At 36.6% G+C, this 22016-nt stretch overlaps 1 pseudogene; it reads right to left on the bottom strand.

Annotated features, from left to right (window-relative positions):
* Window positions 1-403: 403 nt before the first annotated feature.
* On the bottom strand, window positions 404-937 carry LOC143397702 (protein mono-ADP-ribosyltransferase PARP11 pseudogene; annotated as a pseudogene).
* Between the last annotated feature and the right edge of the window lie 21079 nt (window positions 938-22016).

The raw sequence follows: 22016 nt of genomic DNA, 5'->3' as shown, positions 1-22016 counted from the left end.
TTTAAAGTGTTCTTTAAATCAAAATAAGCAAATGATTATAGGCAAGATAGTGTGATTATTTAAAAAAAAAAAGTGAAAATGTTTCCAGAGATTTCTAATTCAACATGAATTTGAAAAGTTAAACAGTTCCTGAGACTTGTAGTATCTATTTCTGTCAAGATGCACAGCTTTCCTGGGAGTGGTGGTGCATGCCTATAATCCCAATGGCTCGGGAGTCTAGGGCAGGAGGATTGTGAGTTCAAAGCCAGCCTCAGCAATTTAGCAAGGTCCTAAGCAACTCAGGGAGACCCTGTCTCTAAATAAAATATAAAAAAGGGCTGGGGATGTGACTCAGTGGTTAAGCACCTTTGGGTTCAATCCCTGTACCAGAAAAAAAAAAAAAAAAAAAAAAAAAAGGACAGCTTTAAATCCTGCAAAAGTACTCCCATAGGTCTAAATTTTGGATTCTCTGAATTCTTTTAATTCATTTACAATCCATTGTTTTCTCAAAGAGACTGATGACTTCGTTATATTCATGTGTTTGAGTGTGCAGAGAAATAAGTTGATTTGGTGCTTTAGTATTCACATTCTGCCAGTCGGGTGGCATAGGGATAGCCTTATTTTCACAGATATAACTGCAAGTACTGATAGAAAAAGGAGCCCTTTTTATTAAGCACTGTTTTCCAATGGTGAGTTTCATTTACTTCCTTTCGGCAAAGTCTATCTTGTAGCTGACTTTGGAAATAGTAAAAGAAATGGAGCCACAAGGATTTGTTCTGAAGCTTTTTTTGATATCTTCATTACTAACTGAACATGGAATGTTGGTATCTGGCCGAAACATATGCTACTTCCCACATTCTTCCAGGTAAAACCAGCCCTATTGGGTTTCTGTTGTGCCCATGTCAAGCATTTCACTATTTGTCCTGTTGGGTAAGACTTTGTCTGCTTTGTGAAACATCTCCTGAGCTTAGTGGAGGGGGCTTGCTAGTCTTGATTTTTCACTCATGTTTGGAAACTCTCTCCAAGGAGTGCTTTGTGATTATTGCTTGGTTTTTATTTCTTCATGTTTTAAAGTTGATTGGCTGTGGATTTGCTTTCTATATAGCAGTGGTAAAATCCAGCCAGAGAGATCCTGAGGGAAGGAGCTAACTCTGCGGGGCTGGCGTGTTGTGTTTTTTCCTAGGGGTCCCCAGGAGCCAGGCACTGTTTACGCAGGCCTTTCTTCTCCTGTTCCCTGTCACAAGCTAGCCTTGAGGATGATTTATATCAACCTTTTCATTTTACAAATGAGGAAAAATAGAATCCCTTAAGTGAATCACCTAAGATCTGGTACATTGAGCTGGTACTCAACCTTAGTCTCTGGTATCTAACTTAAGCCACATCCCCTCCTTGTATTTTTTTATAGTTTGGTACTAATGATGCACAGCCACTTTATTCTAAACCAGTCTAGTTCATATTTATGTTGATGCCTCTATGGCAACCTTGTTTATACCTCTTGAAAATTTACAAAGCATAGTCTTGGTAACAGTAGTTACCCTTATTTTCCCCAGTTTGTGCTATTTTCTCCTAACCAACTCTGCTTATCCATGCAAACCAGTGAAGAAATTTGTAGGGTAGGAACCCTGTGACTGGCAGAATAAACCCTCTAAATATGTTTTCATCCTAATCCCTGGAACCTCTGAATATGTTATGTTACTTGGCAAAAGGGACTTTTGATCCGCTAAAGTATAGAGATAATCTAGGATGGAGCCAATGGTCCCAGTGTAATCTAGGATTCCTAAAAGCAGAGGGGAAAAGTGGGAGAAAGAACCAGAAAGAGTGTTGCATAAGTACTAGGTTTGTTATTGCTAGCATTCAAGATGGAGGAAGTTAAGGAAAGTGGATTGCCCCTACAGCTGGAAAAGGTAAAACCCTGCAGTTTTCCATAGAGCCCCCAGAAAAGAATGTATCCTGTTGACATTTTGATCTAAAAGCAAGATCAGCATTGGACTTCTAAATAACAGAACTCTAAGATAACAAATGCATGTGTTTTTTTTTTGCAGGGGGTACTAGGGATTGAATCCAAGGCCTTGTGCATGCCAGGCAAGTACTCTACCAACTGAGCTACATCCCCAGCCCAACAAATACATTTTGTTTTAAGCCACTGAATTTGTGGCAATTGTTAAGCAGCCATAGAAAATTAATAATAAACATTTGTATGCCTCCTCAGAAGTTACTATGTTAGCAACCTTTCTGTCACTGTGACAAAATATTTAAGAAAAACAACTTTAGAGAAGAAAAGTTTATTTTGACTCATGTTTTCAGAGATTTCATTCCATGGTGGGCTAATTTTATTGCTTTTAGGTCTCTGACAAGGCTGAAAACATGGTGGGGAGCACATAGTGGAGCAAAGCTGGTTACTTCATGGCAGCTGAGAAGCAAAGAGAGAACTTGCTTTTATAACCAAACTCTTCTCCCCAACCCATTAAGCTATGAATCCATAAATGGACTAATCCATTCCCCAGGTCAGAGTCTCTATGATCCAATTATCTCCCAAAGGCTCCACTTCTGAACACTGCTGCATTGTGGATCAACCCTTTAACACAGAAACCTTTAGGGGGCACTTAAGAGCTTGAATGTTATGGCGTGGTGCCTCCCACTTGGGCAAACGTGCATTATTGTGGAGTTTCTACGTCTGAATGAAACCTTTAATTAACATCTGGGTCAAGGTGTTGAGTTAGGATGCTATTGTCCACATTCAGGTGATGATGACATGAATTATAATCCTTCTGACTGGGCTGACATGACTAAATAGTGATAAAGAACTGAGAGGACTTAAAGCGTGTGGTGTAAAAGGGAAATAACCTGGAGATTGAGACAATGCCAATTTCATCATCCATTTTCTTCTTCTCTTCTCCTTCTTCTTCTTCTTCTTCTTCTTCTTCTTCTTCTTCTTCTTCTTCTTCTTCTTCTTCTTCTTCTTGTATGATGGAATCCTATTTCTTTTTTAGCTGGGCACATTTTTGTTCAATGAAAAAAAAAGATTGCATTTTCAGGTTCCTTTTGTAGCTAGAGCAGCCATATCTATGTCAGACTAGTAAAATGAAAGTGGAAGCATTGTGTTTAAATTCTAGAAAGTGTTATTAAAAGGCTTGAGCCCTGCTTTACTGAACTTTCCATTAGCAAGAGCTAAAGCAGCCATCTTAAATTGGAAGGCAGACGTTGAGATGGCAGGTCATCAAAATGAAAAGAACCTCACTATGAGCTATTAAAAACTGGCCTGACTACATCTGGGCTTCATTTTTGTGAGAACACAATCAATTTCTAGTTTGTGTGGGCTCTTGGGTTTGTCTGTTAATCTTTTTGTTTTTGTTGTATGTGCAGTTGAACCTAATCCTAATGAATAAAGGCAATGTGGTAGAAGAGGTTTTTATTCTAGAAGACTGAATAAGTGACGATGTACTTGAAAAAGTTATGGAACACAGAAGAAACAAACATTTTAGGTACTTATGGAAGTAAATAATTTTAAAAAGTCTTAGGGACTTATGGAAGTAGAAAATCAACTATCTACCGACATGGAAAACCCTCTTCAATTAAAAGTTTTTTAAAATCATAAAATATTCAAGCTGTATTTGAATTATTACCTTTTGTGTTCGTAGGTATGAACATTGACCTCATCTAGTAATTACTTTAGGAATTTGATGACTTAGTCTTACATCATAGTAGAGTTTTGAAATATCAAGTCTCTGCCTCATTTTCCTGTTTGCTGATAGAGGTACAGGTCTCAGCCACATTCTTGAATTATAGGGAAACTTTTAGGTTTTGGTATCCTCAAAAGATAAGTTGAAGTAAAATATACAGATATACATGATATGTTGGAACCATTTATGAAGTGCTATTTTCTCTTTGGAGTAGATCTTTAGCCTCAGTCACTAAAGGACTTTTATCATGTGTTTTGAACTTTCATGATAAAATTATTGTTGAGGGAAAATTAAATTCAATTTACTTCTTTTTTCTTAAAACTTTGAAATGTCAGTAATTTCAGAATGTAAATTTTACTGTTTTCTTTCTTTCTTTCTTTTTTAATTCTTCAAGCTATTCAAAGAATATTTAGAATGCAGGGATGTTTCAAATTTATTTTTCCCCACCAAACTTTCTTCTCTCGGGACAAATTTGATGAATTTGTGGTTGTAGTTTTAAACTCAAAACCATCCAGGAATCATTCTAAAATGGTTTAGACAAGCTTATTTTCTTTCTTTGTCGATATGATGAAACTGTTTTATACCTTTTTAAAAAAATATGTCTTCTATAGATGCTGGCAAACAAATTGGCATTTGAATGACCAATGCAGTCTTTCATAGTGATGACGGGGGTGGAAAAGGAAACTCTAGGACAGATTCCCAGCTAGAGCTGATGTAATGCATCCTAGGGAAGCAATGATCAGAACTCGGTAGCTTTGAGGAGGTAAGTTAATAGTAGAGGAGACTGCCAGAAACAAGCATGTATAAAAGAAGAAAAGAAATGAAAACAGTAAGACCATTGATAACAAGAAACGGGAGGGAATAGGTTTTGGGGCCTCTGTGGAAATTCTGAGAAATCAAAGATTCCAAAAGCTGAGACTGTTTCACTTTTCCTTTGATATAACATCTTTAAAAAATAACAGTAAGACACAGGCTAGCGTCAACATGGAAACTCACCATTCTGTATGTAGTTTTTTATACTTATAGTATAGGACAGAGTCATATACAACAGAGCCTTTTTGCTCCAAAACTCTGTTTCATTGAAAGCAAAGGCTATGAATACTTGGAAACAAATTGATAGCTTTGTGGCTGTAAAGATAAATGTAGCACTTTTCAGGTAGTTAATTCATGAATAATCAATGAACCAGCAAAGGACAAAAAGTGACATATGGCAGCCTGGTGTGGATTAAATGTAATTGTCACCTTCTCCTCCCCATCTTTTCCCCTTCTCTAATTTATTGAAAGATACAAAGCCTGACTCACTAGTCAGATCACAGTACCTCTGGAAAAATTTACTTAGGCAATGTGTTAGCAGGGAAGATTATTCATTCAATGTTTATTGGGTTGTTTCAGCCCAAGTTGTTTGTGTTCATTGAAATTTTATTCAAAATGAAAATTTGACTTGAATTATTGAAATAAAGTATTTAAAATTAGTATTGCACCAATATTTCCAAATAATATTTAATCAGTTATGCCAATTTTTTACTAGAATATTTCTCTGTAAATAAATTGCAAATGCATAAAAAATGCATCTCTGTAAATATATAAAACTGACTGTTTTATACATTCACCTCATGCAAAATCAAAGAGAAAGCATTCTTGATTTTTCCTTTTGTATCAACCAAGTATTTGTCAAAGATACAGTACTGATTTTATTATTTTTATCAAAAGATAACCAGACTTAATGGAAATTCCCTGACAAATTTTTAGGCTTTTAGAGCAGTGTTCTCTTGGGAAGGTGTTTGTTCAAAGGTCCTGTAATAATTGTACCACTTTAAAACATCATTATCTTTTGGTAGCTAATGTAGGTTGAGGTGTTTAGTCCAGTGAGACTATCCCTCTGACTTGTCTCTGTTCTCCCCAGGACTCTGATTCTGAAAGGTTTAACATTGCAAAGGCTTTTCATAGTCTGATTTTTCCAGCTTAGTTCCACTGTAGTTTCTCTAAACCATCTGAAATTGGCAGAATTAGAAGTAAGTCTGATTAAGTATGCATGACCCAAAATTAATATTTGTTCTGAGTGGCACCCCAACATTCATCATTCCCAGTTATATTCTCCCCAAATTCTGTAAACTTGTTCTTAGACTTGCAGCTTTCCCATCTGAATGTGAAAAATGTGTAGGTTTACTTGTAAATTATGTAAACCATGTGTTGTGAACATTTTAATAAGACCTCAGAAAACCAAGGTCTGATTTGGGTTGGGTCTATAATATTGGGCAACGGAGGCGGGTGAAGACTACTGAAAGTCCATGAGAATAGGATGATACCCTGTGGCATCCTTTCCTTTTTTTCCAGAACCATCCATTGTGATGTTTATGATGGATTTTGCCACCATTGGCAGCAGACATAACGGAGAATTTAGGACACACATATTATTATTATTATTATTACTACTACTACTATTACTATCATCTATAGAATGGAGAATCCTACCTGATGGTTTCCAGAAGATGAATGTAAATAAAGGAAATATAGCCTAAAAAGGTTTTGTTCCTTTGCCCATTCCAGATTATGAATGGTATTGCAAACTTACCTCAGACGTTTCAGATCCAGTTAAGAGCATGGTTGTTATGCACTATAAAAAGTGCCACTTTGGGGCTGGGGTTGTGGCTCAGTGGCAGAGTGCTTGCCTAGCATGTGTAAATCACTAGGTTCAATTCTTAGCACCGCATATAAATAAATGAACATCTTAAAACAAACAAACAAAAAATGCTGGGCACGGTGGTGCATGCCTGTAATCCCAGTGGCTTGGGAGGCTGAGACCGGAGGATTGCAAGTTCAAAGCCAGCCTCAACAATTTAGTGAGTCTCCAAATAAAATACAAAAAAATAGGGCTAGGGATGTAGCTCAGTGGTTGAGTGTCCCTGAGTTCAATCTCTGGTACAAAAAAAAAAAAAAAAAAGTGCCACTTTCAGCTGGGTATGGTAGTGTACACTTATAATCCCAGCCATTGGAGAGGTTGTCAGGAGGACTGAAAGTTCAAGGCCAGCCTCAGCAAATTAACAAGGCCCTACTCAACTTAGACCCTGTTTTTAAATGGGATAGGATGTTGTTCAGTGGTTAAGCCCCCTGGGTTCAATTCCTAGAACCAAAAAAAAAAAAAAAAAAAAAGGAATCCCACTTTTTAAAAGCACTTCCAATTCCCTGCTTCTTATAGTCTGTAACCTTGATACTCCTCCACTGAGAGGAGGGATCTCTATCTCTTGAGCCTACATAGGCTCATGACTAGCTTATGAACAATGGAATATGACGAAAGTACTGCATGAAAACTGAGCTAGGTCAGAAAAGGCAATGCAACCATTAAGTTATCCCTAGTTGTTGAGTTGTCTTAGTACTTGTAGCCTGAGACATTGTATATTCCTTTGTGTTCTCTCTAACAATCCTGACCCACAGAATTCATGACTACTATAAAACATTTTTTCAAGCCACTGCATATTGGTATAATTTGTTATGCAGCAGTAGCAATTTTTTTTCTAGAGAAATGTCTATTTAGGTTCTTTCCTTTTTTTTTTTTTGTTGAACTCTAGGAGTTCTTGATATATTCTATATATTAATCCAGATATGTAATTTGAAAATATTTTCTCCAGTTCTGTGGGTTGCCTTTACTTATTTATTTATTTTTGTCATGCTGGGGATCAAACCCAGGGCTTCATTCATAATAGCAGGTGCTCTACCACTTAACTGCAACTCCCAGCCCTGTGTGGATTGCTTTTTTACTATGTCAATGATGTTCTTTCATATATAAAAGTTTTTACTTTTGATGCAATCAAATTGATCTAATTTTCATTTGTTGCCTGTGTTCTTGGTGTTATATCCGAGTAATTATTGCTGAATCCAATGTCATGGAGCTTTCCCTCTTATGTTTTTAAAAATATTTTTATAGTTTTAGCTCTTACGTTTCGGTTTTGATCTAACATACACATAATTTTTGTGCATGTTGTAAGGTAAGGGCCCAACTTCATTCTTTCATAGGTTGTTAGGTTGCCCAGCACCTCCTTTGGTGAGTTCTTCCTTTATTTTTGAGTTGGCAATTTCTTACCATTTGATCATTTTTTCAACACTATTGAAAACTGTTTTAAATACGGTGTACAGATTGTTGTTTTGGGTAACAGAGGCGATCTCCAAAACCTAGTTCGCTGTTATTGTAATAAGGAATTTCATTAATGTTTTAATTCAACTTGATGAGAACAAAAGTAGTGCCTTAAATCACATAAGATGTGCAGGGAAGTAGCTTTAATTACATGCTAGTGTTTTTTTGTTTGTTTGTTTGTTTGTTTGTTTTTTCTTTTGTAGCAGGGATTGAACCTCAGGGGTGCTTAACCCAACCTGGGAAATAGTTTCGAGTCAGGATTCTTAGCTTTTAAGTACTGTTTGTTTGTAGTTTTTTTTATGAGAATAAAGTATAACTTATCAGCATATTTTTTATATAACCAAATAATTCAGTAGTCTAAATTTCATCTTAGGTTATAAATCTTACTAGATTAGGTGACCAGTTTGAGAAACAAATTCAATTTTCTATCAAGGATGTGAGAATTATTAATTTTATTCAAATACTACAAATGAGCCAGTGATTAACATCTAGCTTTGATGGACTTCAAAATAGGATTCCTTGATAAGATTTTTCATGTAAATTCTCTTGAACTATGTGCCAAAAGCACTTTTCCTTTGAAGATATAATCTATCTCTGTGCTATTATCCTCCTAGAATTCAGAATAGTGAATGAGTGGTTCTGAAGTGTTTAGCAGTTAACTTGTTGCATCCAAAAATACATTAAAGTTTGTAATTAATTTACTTTCTCAGTACAAATTAAAATGGATTTACATTGTAATAGTTTTAACTTGTTTCATTGAGCAGGGGAGAAAGACATTGCTAAACTGAATGCATTTTTTATTCTGAAATCTGCAGAATATTTGTGATTGTAAATGTCATCTGTCATATGAAGGAGAAAAAAAAAAAAGAAGAAAGAAAGAAAGACCATTCCAATGTTGAGGGTTTCTAAGAAAAACAAAGCCTATCTGTTGAGAATAAACTTGGATGATGACCTTTAGCCCTTAAAATTACCTTCAAACAAGCAATTCTATCAGTTTTAGAGCTGATTTGAAAATACCTAATTCCCATACCATAGTTCAGCTGTGTAGAGCACAGACTTGGTTAGAATGAGGGTGTTCTTGGGAAGTCTGCCCTTAGAAATCCTGAAGATAAGCCCTGATAGTGAGTCCTCCATATTTGCTTCTTTGGCAACTAACTCAGTGCAGCCTATTCATCAAGGCAATCTTGTCCTTGACTCAGACCCATTTGTCACAAATCACACCCTCCAACTTTACAATTACATCAGGCTGAAATTATGTACAAAGCAAATTGCTATGTTAATTCTTTTAATGCACAAGGAGTGGTTTAGTAGCACACTGCCCACAATAATATCACCAGGAGTTTTATGTGTCTAAGGTGATTTTTCCAACTCTTTCTCTTGAGTTTTGTGAAACACTTTTTTTTTTCTTTTTTAAGTACCAGAGATTGAACTCAGGGGCACTAGACCACTGAGCCACATTCTAGCCCTATTTTGTATTTTATTTAGAAACAGGGTCTTGCTGAGTTGCTTAGAGCCTCGCTAAATTGCTGAGGCTGGCTTTGAACTCAAGATCCTCCTGTCTTAGCCTCCTGCACTGATGGGATCACAGGTATGCACCACAGCGCCCAGCTAAACCCTTGTCACTTTTGAAGCAAGAAAGAAATAATCCTTGTATATTAAATGTTTACCATTTGCCTAATATTGTATCATATTGAATCCAAGACAAGTTAACACATGAAACAGGACAAAAGTACCCAAGTAAATTTTAAGAACTGTTTTGAGTTTTGTTAGAGACCATCTTAATTACTGATAACTGTTGAAAATTTATACTCTATAATACTGAAGTGGTAGAATTGTAATTGGATGGGGAAAGAGGAAGACATTTAAAATTCTGTTTAGGAAACCATTATTGAACCCCCTCTTATTTCAAAAACTCTCATAGCCACTGGTGATACCAAACATTAATGACTTTATTATGCCAAGATATCTAAAGCATAAGCTCATAAGAACAATTAAAAAATTTCTTCCCTTTTATCAAGTGCAAAATGCTTTTATGGTTTTATCTCCATTGTTCTTTAAAATACTACCATTTGGATTTTCCAACTGGGGCAACAAAGGCCCAGATAGACTAAATGAAGAATGGGGTGGATACTCGGCTCATTTCTGTGTTTCTGCATTATCTTTTTGAAATACCAACTAATTGTGAAAGAATTAGATAACTTACGTAATAAGCCATGTAATATGGTACAAAGGACTGTGTGGGATCTTCAGAATAACCCTGTGTTTGCCTTTGGGTCACTGTTTCTGGATAAAATGGCTAAGCACAGCCATTTAATGATTTTATGATATTGAAGAAATAAGATATTTACATTTTCTTATTATTTGGACAGATATTTATTGAGTACATAGTATGGATCAGGCACTGTAATTCACTGATACTTCTATTTACTTCTGCTTTTGTCCTTTAATAATTTATCATGCTTATTGCAAAAGACCTGGAAGTACAGATAAATATAAGGATCCAAGAAAACAAATGATGCTGAGATCTGCCTTCACCTCCCCTAGGATATAAGTCCTTTCCCCTCACAATAAAAGTAGGGTATCAATTACTACATTTTTTGATCTCATAAGATATCTGATGTAGGGCTGGGGTTGTGGCTCAGAGATAGAGTGCTCACCTGGCAGGTGCAAGGCCCTGAGTTTGATCCTCAGCACCACATAAAAATAAGTAAATAAAATAAATGTCTTGTGTCCAACTACAACTAAAAAATAAATATTAGAAAAAAAAGATATCTGATGTAGATTAGGAGATCAAATCTATTTGGGGAAATGTCTCAGTTTTTTCCCCATTCCACTGACGCTGTAGCTCACAGTGATAATAATGGTAATAAAGTAAATAGAAGTGATTTACTTAAGTAATTAATATGTAAATACCTGTTGCAGGGCAATGGATAGGAGTGCTTAATAAAAATGGATTATGGAGTAATTTTGTATCCAAATGCAATAAATTTCACAGTCACCTCATAGAAGAATGTTTCAAAATAAGCAGTTCTCATATTTGACAGATTTCTAACATGCTTCCATAAAAGGAAAAGCCACATGAAAACTTATGAATATAGAAATTCTTGAAAGTAAAAAGAAAACAAAGATTGAGAACATGAAGAAAATGCTAGCAGAATGATAAATGTCCGTTGATTTAAACTGTCAGGAGTTGTTCTGCTTTGTGGTATATTGTAGGGAGAGCTGGTCCCAGCCGATGGCCAGTTATGGAAGCAGGCATTTGAAACTGTTCATAAATTTAGGACAATATTTAGTGTCAAGTCTGATTTTATTAAGGGTAGAAGAGGGAGGAGGGGTTTAAAACTATCTTAAGACATGAACCTAAATCTAAGATCTTATACATATTCTTGCCTTAACAATGAATTCATCTATTTTATATTTGTAAGACCTGTTTGTTTCATGTGATATATCCTTTTAAAAGAAACAGGGGCTGGGGCTGTAGCTCAGAGGTAGAGCACTTGCCTCACATGTGTGAGGCACTGGGTTCGATACTCAACACCACATAAAGATAAATAAATAAATAAAAATATTGTGATCATCTACAACCAAAAAGAAAGAAAAAACTCAGAAGAAAAATTTGCCCCCTAACTTTAACTATCTGTGTATTTTTTAAAGACTGTATACTAGTCCTCGGTTGACTATAATTAAGACCAGAAACGCAAATGGAAGGTATGATTTTTTCCTTCTTGTCACCTAAATATCAGACTCTGCAAAGTAGCAAATCCACAATGAAGAAAACTCAGATGCAGTAATTCTCCATAAGATTGCTTAAAAAAAAATAAAGTGGCACTTTTTCTCACATTGTATGCTTTAAACAAAATACACTTTACTTATTTAAATACAGATCACTGATTTATTGGCTTAATAATCTTTGGACCAAGCTTTAATTAAAGATACTGATAATTGTTATTCTTTAGTTGTTAAATATCTTACCCTCCAGATATTTTCCCAAGCTGTTTGCAGAACATTTGCAGGGCCATGCATATGAGTTTCTTTATTGGACAATATAATTTAATTATCTTTAACTCTCATTTGAGATTCTCACAGCAATTGCTCTTCTTATTACTCTTCTCAGATTAGTTTTAAGAGGGAGAAACTGCTATAATTAAGAAAATGCAATAGGAAAGCTAGAAATGAGCCCTCATTAGATTTAAGAAGAGGCCCTGTAGACCATGAGGTGGGTAGCTCAGTGGTAGAGCACTTGCCTCACATGTGTGAGGCACTGGGTTCGATACTCAACATGACAGAATGAGAGAGGTGTGCTTTCTGAGGTTCTTGCTCTTAGGAGCATTGATTCTTTTTTTTTAATATTTTATTTTTTAGTTTTAGGTGGACACAATATCTTTATTAAAATAATATCTTTATTTTTATTTGTTTATTATTATTATTTATTTATTTATTATAATATCTTTATTTTTTATTTTTATGGGGTGTTGAGGATCGAACCCAGGGCCTCACGCATGCCAGGCGAGCATCTTGAGCCACATCCCCAGCCCAGGAGCATTGACTCTTGAACACATCTGTGATATTGATGTGGAGGCAGGAATGTAGGGTACCATCAAGAGGTTATGCTTCATCGTACCACTTCTCTTCTTTGATCTTCTTGATGGTTTCAGAGCCACAACACCCAGCTTTGTGTATGCTTTTCTGTTAAACATATATTAAACGGAATTGCTAGATGATTGTATGTATATGCATAGTTTTACAAGCTTGTCCACTTTAATTCAAGAACGAACTACTTCACCCTGAGAGATTTACATGTGGTGGTTAAGAGCCAGTTAAAGATATAGGTGGATCCTGAGGTGCTTGTTAAACATTCAGATTCCCATTATGAAGCTTCATCTTCTAAAGCTAGGCCATCTAGTTTTAAAGAATGGGTATCCGAATGCTTGACCCTCAATGGGTACCACATATTAGCCCCCTGCAAGTACTCATAGTATCAGTGACTATGGGAGGACTTTTCTTTGGCAAAATCTCTTGCTCTTCGTCCATATCCTCTTTTCATTGACTAATTTCTTCGTTGCCTCAAATTATAAGACATTTCCTTGTGGACTTGATCACTCCTGGGAACTAAATTCTTTATAGCAGAAGTATCATTTTTAACCAGTTAACTTTCTTTTTTTTGCTGGAATATAGAATAAAAATCTTAAATCTAAGACTGAATTAGGGCTGGGGTATCGCTCATTGGTGGTGCCTAGCATGCATGAGGCCCTGGGTTCCATCCCTTGTATCTCCTTTCCCCCAAAAAAGCAACAAGGACTGAATTAATCTTAAAAAAAAAAACAAAAACAAAAACATAAACACTGCTATGTTCAGATCCAAGGTATTGGATTCTGGGAATGTGGAAGCCTCAAGCAACCACTTAAAAATTAAAATATGGAATATTGTAGTCAAGTTTTATATTGATATAAATACATTGCAAATATATGATTTTCTTGAAATTTGTTGAGTTATATTTAAAAGTACATATATTATCTTTGTACTGTTTGATAAGTTATAACAAAGTGAACATGTTTCTGTAATCACCACGTGACTTAAGAAATAAGACAATACTATTCCAGAAGTTTCTTTCATATTGTGCCCAGGCACTACTTCATGGTAGTTACTCCCCAAAGCAACTACTATCCTGACTTAAAACACCATAAATTTTACCTATTTAAAAATTTATGCATAGAATTTTAATTAGTCTTAAAAAGGAAGGATATTCAATCACATGCTACAGTGTGAATGAACCTTTAGGTTAGACACTATGCTATGTGAAATAATTATGTATCTTTTTATGAGGGCTAAGTAAAATAAGTAATTCCACTCTCTTGAGGTATCTAAAGAAGTCAAATTCATAGAAACAGAATGCAGACTCGTGGTTGCCAGGAATGGGTTGAGGAGGAAGTGGAGAATTGTTTAATGGGCATAGAGTTTTAGTTTCACAAGTTGAAAAGGTTTTGAAGATATGTTGCACAGCAATATGAATATGCTAATTATCTGTACACTTAGAATGGTTAACAAAGTTTATGTCGATGTGTTTATTTTGCCACAATTAAAAAAATGTTTGGATAAGAAAAATATTGATACACAGAGAAACTGTTCAGTGTGCAGTATTTGGGGTTCAGGCTTCTCTTGCCCCCAATATTATATTTCAAAGAGTTATCCTCAATAGTTCATTTTCATTGTTGTATTTATTGTATAAATGCAGAAAAGTTGTTTTTTGTTTTCTATTATTAATAGGTATTTTGATTTGAGGACTATTTTAAATAATATGGCCATGGACCTTCGTGTATGTACCTTTTGAGGCATATATGCATGCCTTTTCCCTTGCTTGCTTGTGTCCGTCTTCCTTCCTTCCTTCATTCCTTCTTCCTTCCTTCCTTCCTTCCTTCCTCCTTCCTTCCTTCCTTCTTTCCTTCCTTCCTTCCTTCCTCTTTCTTTCTTTCTTTCTTTCTTTCTTTCTTTCTTTCTTTCTTTCTTTCTTTCTTCCCTTTTCTCCCTCCCTCCCTCCTTTCTTCCTTTCCTTTCTTTTCTTTTCCCCTCCCTCCCTCCCTCCAGCCCTTCCTTCTTCCCCTCCCTTCCCCTTCTCTCCCCTGCACTCCCCTCCCCTTTCTTTCCTTCTTTTCCCTTCCTTCCTTCCTTCCTTCCTTCCTTCCTTCCTTCCTTCCTTCCTTCCTTCCTTCCATTTCTTTCAATTGAACCAGGGCTTTGGGCATTCTAGGCAAGTGCTATGCTGCTGAGTTACATCCTTAACCTTCACTTCTTCTTTGTTTTTTAGGGGATGTGGGGGTTGGTGGGGGTGGGGACAAGGGTTTCAGTAGGTTTCCCAGACTGGCCTCAAACTTGCAATCCTCCTGTTCAGCCTCCTGTGTAGCTGTGATTGTAGGTGTGAGCCACAACACCCAGCTTTATGTGTGCTTTTCTGTTAAACATATATTAATTGGAATTACTAGATGATTATATGTATATGCATAGTTTAATTGATGCTGCCATTTTTTTGGTTAAAAATCAATAAATGGGCAAAAAAACGGAACAAACACTTCACAGAAGAAGAAATACAAATGGTCAAAAAACATATGAAGTGCTGGGGTTGTAGCTCAGTGGTAGAGCACTTGCCTTGCATGTGTGATGCACTGGGTTTGATCCTCAGCACCCCATAAAAATAAATAAACAAATATATTTTTTAAAATATATGAAAAATGTTCAACATCTCTAGCAATTAGAGAAATGCAAATTAAAACTTGAGATTTTATTTCACTCCTGTCAGAATGGCATTTATCAAGAATACAGGTAACCATAAATGTTGGTGAGGATGTGGGGAGAAAGGTACTCTCATACATCGTTGGTAGGGCTGCAAATTGGTGCAACCCCTTTGGAAAGCAGTATGGAGATTCCTTAGTAAACTTGGATTGGAACCCATTTGATCAAGTTATCCACTCTTTGGTCTACACCCAAAGGACTTAAAATCAGCATACTACAGTGACACAGCCACATCAATGTTTATAGCAGCTCAATTCACAATAGCCAAGTTATGGAAACAACCTAAGTGTCCTTCAACAGATGAATGGATAAAGAAAATGTGGTACATACACATAATGAAATATCACTGAGCCATAAAGGAGAATGAAAAAAGATGGCATTTGCCAATAAATGGATGGAACTAGAGAATATCATGATAAGTGAAATAAGCCAATCCCCAAAACACAAAGACTGGTTGTTCTCTCTGATATGTGGATGCTAACCCAAACAAGGAGTGGGGTGGAATAGAAGACCACTGAATTTACTAGACAAAAGGAAATGAAGGGAAGGGATAGAGGAGGGGAACAGGAAGGACAGTTAGAATCAAGGCACCATTGCTTTTGCACTTCAGTGCAAATGTCAGTGCAGTGCAAAGACACCTCTTAGTTCAGTCAATAAAAGGTCATGAATATACAGTGATTGTTTTGGTGAAAATAGTTTTGACCTTACATTCTCCCTGAAAGAGTCTCAGGAACCTCCAGAGGTACCTTTAAGAGTTGTTGAAGTACTACTCAGGAGTCTGAGGCAATCTCAGCAACTTAGGCCCTGAACAACTTCCTGAGACCTTGTTTCAAAATAAAAAGTGAAAGGCTGGGGTTTAGCTCAGTGGTAAAGGTGCCCCTGGGTTCAGTTCTTAGTAATAAAATGAAACAACAACAATAACAACAACAACAACAACAACAACAACAACAAAACCCCACAAACATCCCCACCACCACCAGAAACAAACAAACAAAAACCCCACAAAACCCAACTTACTAAGAAGCCAAATAAGGGCATTTGGGGCGTGAGAAGGAAGGAGTCAAAAGATATTTAGGAAGTAGATTGAATGGGTTTGAGGGGGGTTGATTAGATGGAGGGATAACTGAGGTCAGGAGCCATAAGCTCTGGAGTCAAACTGATCTGAACTCAAATTCTAGCTCTTTAACTTCTTAAAGGAGTGACTCCAGGCAATTACTTAATCCAAATTTTGGCTTCTTCAGCTATAAAATAGGGATATTAATTCCTGCTCTATGTGACTTTGTAAGATTTGATGAGATGTGTGCAAAGCTCTTATGTGTTTAGTAAATATGTAGTAGCTAATTTTACTTTTTAGGATAATGACTCCCAGGTATCTGACTTAGGCACCAGAGGAGGTTCTATTCACTGCAGTGGAGAATGCAGAAAGGGGCAAGCTGGGGGAGATTGGAAGAGGGAGGGAGAAGGAGTTTACCTGGGGACTTTAGAGATTTTTTTTTTTTGCTTTCTTTCTTTTTTTTTTAATTTTATTTTATTTTTTAATTAGCTACACATGACATTACAATGATCTTGGCAATTCATACATTTGAATCATTGGGGTATAATTTCTCATTTTTCTAATTGTACAGATTGCAGAATCACACTGGTCATAGAGTCACCTATATACATACAGCAATCATAATGTCTATTCTATTCTGCTGCCCTTTCTATCTCCCCTACTCCTCCCCTCCTCTCCCATCCTTTCTCTCTATCCAATCTAATGTGACATACTTTTTTTTTCCTTTTTCTCCTCACAACATCATACATGTATTCTGTATAATGATGAGGTTCTCCTTCCATCTTCCATGCAACTCCCCTTCTCCCTCTTTTTCCCTCCCACCTCTCTTCCCTATTTAGTGGTAGTCTTCTTCTCATAGTCTTCCTCTCTATCCCATTTTGAGTCACCCCCCTTATATCAGAGAAGACATTTGGCATTTGTTTTTTAGGGATTGGCTAACTTCACTTAGCATAATCTGCTCTAATGCCATCCATTTCCCTGCAAATGCCATGATCTTGTTATTTTTTAGTGCTGAGTAATATTCCATTGTGTATAAATGCCACATTTTTTAATCCATTCATCTATTGAAGGGCATCTAGGTTGGTTCCACAGTCTAGCTATTGTGAATTGTGCTGTATAAATCAATATGATTATGTGGCTGTGTCCCTGTAGTATGCTCTTTTTAGGTCTTTTATAGTCTGAGAAGGGGAATAGCTGGGTCAAATGGTGGTTCCATTCCCAGCTTTCCAAGGAATAGAGATTTTTTAATAGAAAATTAGTTTAAAATGCAGAAGCCCCCCCCATGGAAATAGAGATTTGGGAATCATCACAAAAAACTCATTCAGGCCTTTGAATAAGATCATATTGAAGTGGAAATTGGTGTAGGAAAAGTGAATAGGGGGATGTAGAGTTTTTCAGTTTGCTAGGTACCATAACCTGTGTGGATTTAACAAGATAAATTTATTTTCTCACAATTCTGGAGGTTTGGTTTCTTCTGAGGTCTTGTTTCCTGGCTTTAAGATGATACCTTATCTCTTTACTTATAAATGATCTTTTCCCTGTGCATGCATTCTCCTTTCTTCTTATAAGGACACCAGTCATTGAATTAGGACTCACCCTTAAAGAAAAAAAAAAGTCTCATTTTAACTTACTTATCTTTTTAAAGACCCTTTCTCCAAATATTGTTGTTGCATTCTAAGGAACTGAGGTGCCAGGAGCCACTTATGAAATCTGAGTGAACCTAATTGGCATGGAAGCCATTGGGTAGGAAAGTCTGGTGCCTGGGAACTCCCAGTAGCATTCCTGATGGTTTGAAACAGCCTAATACATGTGATATCCTACTTAGCTCTGTCAGGTTCCGCACTGCACAGGAGATGGGGTGATCTGCTAGAGCCACATAGCCACACAGCCTATGGGTAGTGTGTGACTTGCGAAGATGCCAATCAACCTGTTGACCTTTAGACATCATGAAGTAAGACTCCATCCTCTGAAACCTAATCCCTACCTTTGATGTACTGTTCCTTAAATAAAGGACTGAAGCCATTTTCTAGTTGTTCAGTTCCAGCTACTATGTGGACTGGAGGACCTATCAGATGCTCCCCTGTTAGAGTCTGTAAACAAGTCAAAATGCCAGGCGCCATCTTGACTTGTTTACAGACTCTAACAATGTTTGAGACTGTAAACAAGTCAAGATGGCGCCTGGCATTTTGCCAGAGGGAGTGGTTTATGAAGGTAACGCCAGAGATCAATTAAGTGTGGAGATTCCTTATTGGTTGACTGCTGTATCTAGTTTATGTTAATTAAGATAGGCTGTGTGGAATGTATATATACCCCTCCTGTCCTACAATAAATGGCTCCCACTCCTGCTGTATCAATCTACACAAGTTCCTCGTCACCTCTTGGTTATTTTGCTGCAGCCGGACTGTGGCACTCCCCTTAAAACCTATTTTCTGGCTCTGTCTCTTCTTTCTTTCTTTTTTTAAATAAAACTTTGTTTATTTTTCTAATGTGGTTCTGGGGATCGAACTTGGTGCCTCTTGCACGCTAGGCAAGTGCTCTACCACTAAGCCACAACCCTGGCCTGCCTCTTATTTCTTTACTAATTATTTCAGACTTTGGCTCAGATGGCTCATCACCTTCTGAGCTGGAAACTACCCTGGCGGGGTGCTGGCTGCCCGCAATACTGAGGTTGGAACTTAAAATATGCATGAATTTGGAAAGGTACAATTCAGCCCACAGCATAGAGTAAGGGAGAATATGGAACAGAGGAAGAGAGATTTCAATAAGCTACTGAAGAGGTCTATCAAGAGAGGTAAAAGAGAAATGTGAGTCAGGGAAAATAAAAGGAAATGGTGGAATCAACTGGAAACCTCCCAAATTCCATTTCCAAACTCTGATGCCAAATTTTTTATTATTATAATTATTTTTTGAAGTGTAAGCTTTAAATAGAAATGCTGAACTAAATGCTGAACTAAATAGGGTTTACCTCATTCACATTCACTTGCAAAATGATTGTGTCTATTGTACTGAAAGTACTGAATAGCTCCTTGCTGTAGTTTGAAAGCTTCAGGAGAATGACCTTGAAATGTATGTTGTTCAAACAGAGGAAACATCATGACTAATCTGATTTGGAAATTATAATATATGATTTAAAACTTTCTGTCAGGACTCTTTATTGTTACTGAATCTGAATTGTGTAGTAGTTTTGAGTGCTCAAGGTGTCAAGGATCAAACCCAGGGCTCTATGCATGTTAGATCAGAGTTCTTCCAGTGACCAACCACAGCCCTTCCTCATTTACTAAACTCTTTTTATTAGTCGGCTTCTGCTCCTTGAAGACAGTCATTGCCTGTCCCCTGGTTTTCAAATGATTCCTTCAGCCTTGATTCAAATGTCACCTAGGCAGAGATGCCTTCCCTCATCATCAGGTGGTAAATCACCCCTTTCCTCTTTTATATTCTAGTGTGTGACAGTGTTTATCTATCTATTTCTCAGAGAATATTCACATTCATTACTTCCTCTTGAAATATTTCCAGGTTGTGGACAGTGAATATTGGCAGAGGTAGGAGTAAAATTAGAGCAGGTTTAAAGGAAAAGTGTTATCTGATCCAAAGAAAATGTAGTTGAGGCCAGGCATGGTGGCACACATCTGTAATCCCAGCAACTCAGGAAGCTGAGGCAGGAGGATTGCAAGTTCAAGGCCAGCCTCAGTAATCTAGGGAGGCCCTAGGCAATTTAGTGAGACCCTTTCTCAAAATTAAAAAAAAAAAAGGCTGGGGATGGGCTCAGTGGTTAAGCACCCCTGGCTGAAATCCCCAGTAACAAAGGGAAAAAAAAGTAGTTTAGAAAAAAAAAAATTAGATTTTATTGCCAATTTAGATTTTATAATTCCTTGTGAATATTAGCATGTTTTATCAGATGTTTAATTTTGTCCTATTATTAGTTTTAAGACTTGATTCATTTTTTAAAAAAATTTTTTAGGCGTTTATTCATTTTAAGATGACATGTTTATCTTTGAGTCTGTTTCTTTTCAGTGGTAACACCCTTTTAAAAAATGTAGATATAATAGACTTTATTTTTTAAAAATAGTTTCAAGTTTATAGAAAGAGAATTCACACACATTGTCTCCCCCAGTTAACCCAGCCTACCCCACTATCAACATCAGGTTCCACAATGGTATACTTGTTACAGACATTGAGCCTACATTGACATATCAAACCAAGTCCCTAGTTTACATTAAGGTTCATTGTATATAAGAGTTGTATATTCTGTGGGTTTTGACAAATGTGTAAAGACATGTTTCCACCTGTCATGTCATGAAAGAAGAGTTTCATTGCACTAAAATCCTGTTTTCCTGTTTATCCCTCCTCCTCAAACATCTTTTTACTGTTTATAGTTTTACCTTTTCCAAAATGTGATACAGTTGGAATTACCCATTATGTAGCCTTTTCAGGTTGGCTTCTTTCACGTGGTAATGTGCACTTGGTGTTCCTCCGCATCTTTTCTTGGCTTGATAGCTCATTTCTTTCTTTCTTTTTCCTTCTTTGGTACTAGGGATTGAACCCAGGGGTGCTTTAGCTGCAAGCTATATCCCCAGTCTTTCTTTCTTTCTTTCTTTCTTTTTTTTTTTTTTCCATTTTGAGATAGAGTCTTGCTAAATTGCTAAGACTGGCCTTGCATTTACAATCCTCCTTCCTCAGCCTCCTGAGTTGCTAGGATTACAGGCATGCACCACCACATGTGACCTCATTTCTTCTTCTTTTTTTTTAATATTTATTTTTTAGTTTTAGGACACGGTATCTTCATTTTACATTTATGTGGTGCTGAGGATTGAACCCAGTGCTTTGCGAATGCTAGGCGAGCACTCCACCACTGAGCCACAACCTCAGCCCTCATATCTCATTTCTTTTAAAGCTGAATAATATTCTATTGTCTGGAAGTACCACAGTTTATCTGTTCCCCTATTGAAGACATCTTAGTTGCTTTCAAATTTTGCTAAGTATGAATAAAGCTGCTGTAAACATCTTTGTGCAGATTTTTGTGTGGTTATACATTGTGACTGCTTTCTAAAGCGACTGTACCATTTTGTATTTCCACTAGCAATGTCCATGTTGCTGCACATCCTAGCCAGCTTTTAATGTTGGTAAGGCTTTGGATTCTAGCTATTCTGAAAGGTGTGTAGTTGTTTGAAAGGGTATCTTTTTAAAATTTGCTATTTCCTAATATTATGTAACATTGCTTATCTTTTCATATACATATTTGCCATCTGTATATCTTCTTTGGTGAAATGTCTATTCAGTTATTTAGTTCACTTTAAATCAAGTTTTTTATTCCCTTATTGTTGAGAGTTCTCGTTGGGAGGGTGGGTAGATACTGGGGATTGTACCTGGGATACTTAAGCATTGAGCATCTCAGCCTCCCTCCCCTTTAATTTTTTTTTTTTTTTTTTTTTTTAAATTTTGAGACAGGGTCTTGCTAAAGTTGCTTAGGGCCTCACCAAGTTGCTGAGGCTGGCCTTGAACTTGGGATCCTCCCATCTCAGCCCAAGTCACTGGAATTACAGTTGTGTCCTACTGTACCCAGATCTTACTATTGAGTTTTATGAGTTCTTTGTAGTTTTGGATAATAGTCCTTTATCAAATATGTCTTTTGCAAATATTTTTTCCAGTCTATGGAGCTGTTATATCATTGTCTTAACACCCTATTTTTTCTACAATATTTATCACTAAATAAAATGACTTTATTATTTGTCCCCTCACATTTATAGTGTAAGGTCTCGAAACAACCTGTTTTGTTCAGTGCTGTATTTTTAGGGTCCAGCATTGTGCCTGTCTTTTTGGATGTAATGACAAATATTTTTTTTTTGATTGAATGGATAACAAGGTTTCACATTTTTAGCTTGCTTTATTCTTA

Source organism: Callospermophilus lateralis, chromosome 1 (genome assembly GCF_048772815.1).
Source record: "Callospermophilus lateralis isolate mCalLat2 chromosome 1, mCalLat2.hap1, whole genome shotgun sequence".
Classification (NCBI taxonomy): Eukaryota; Metazoa; Chordata; class Mammalia; order Rodentia; family Sciuridae; genus Callospermophilus; species Callospermophilus lateralis.
This window is presented reverse-complemented; position numbering and strand designations above follow the sequence as displayed.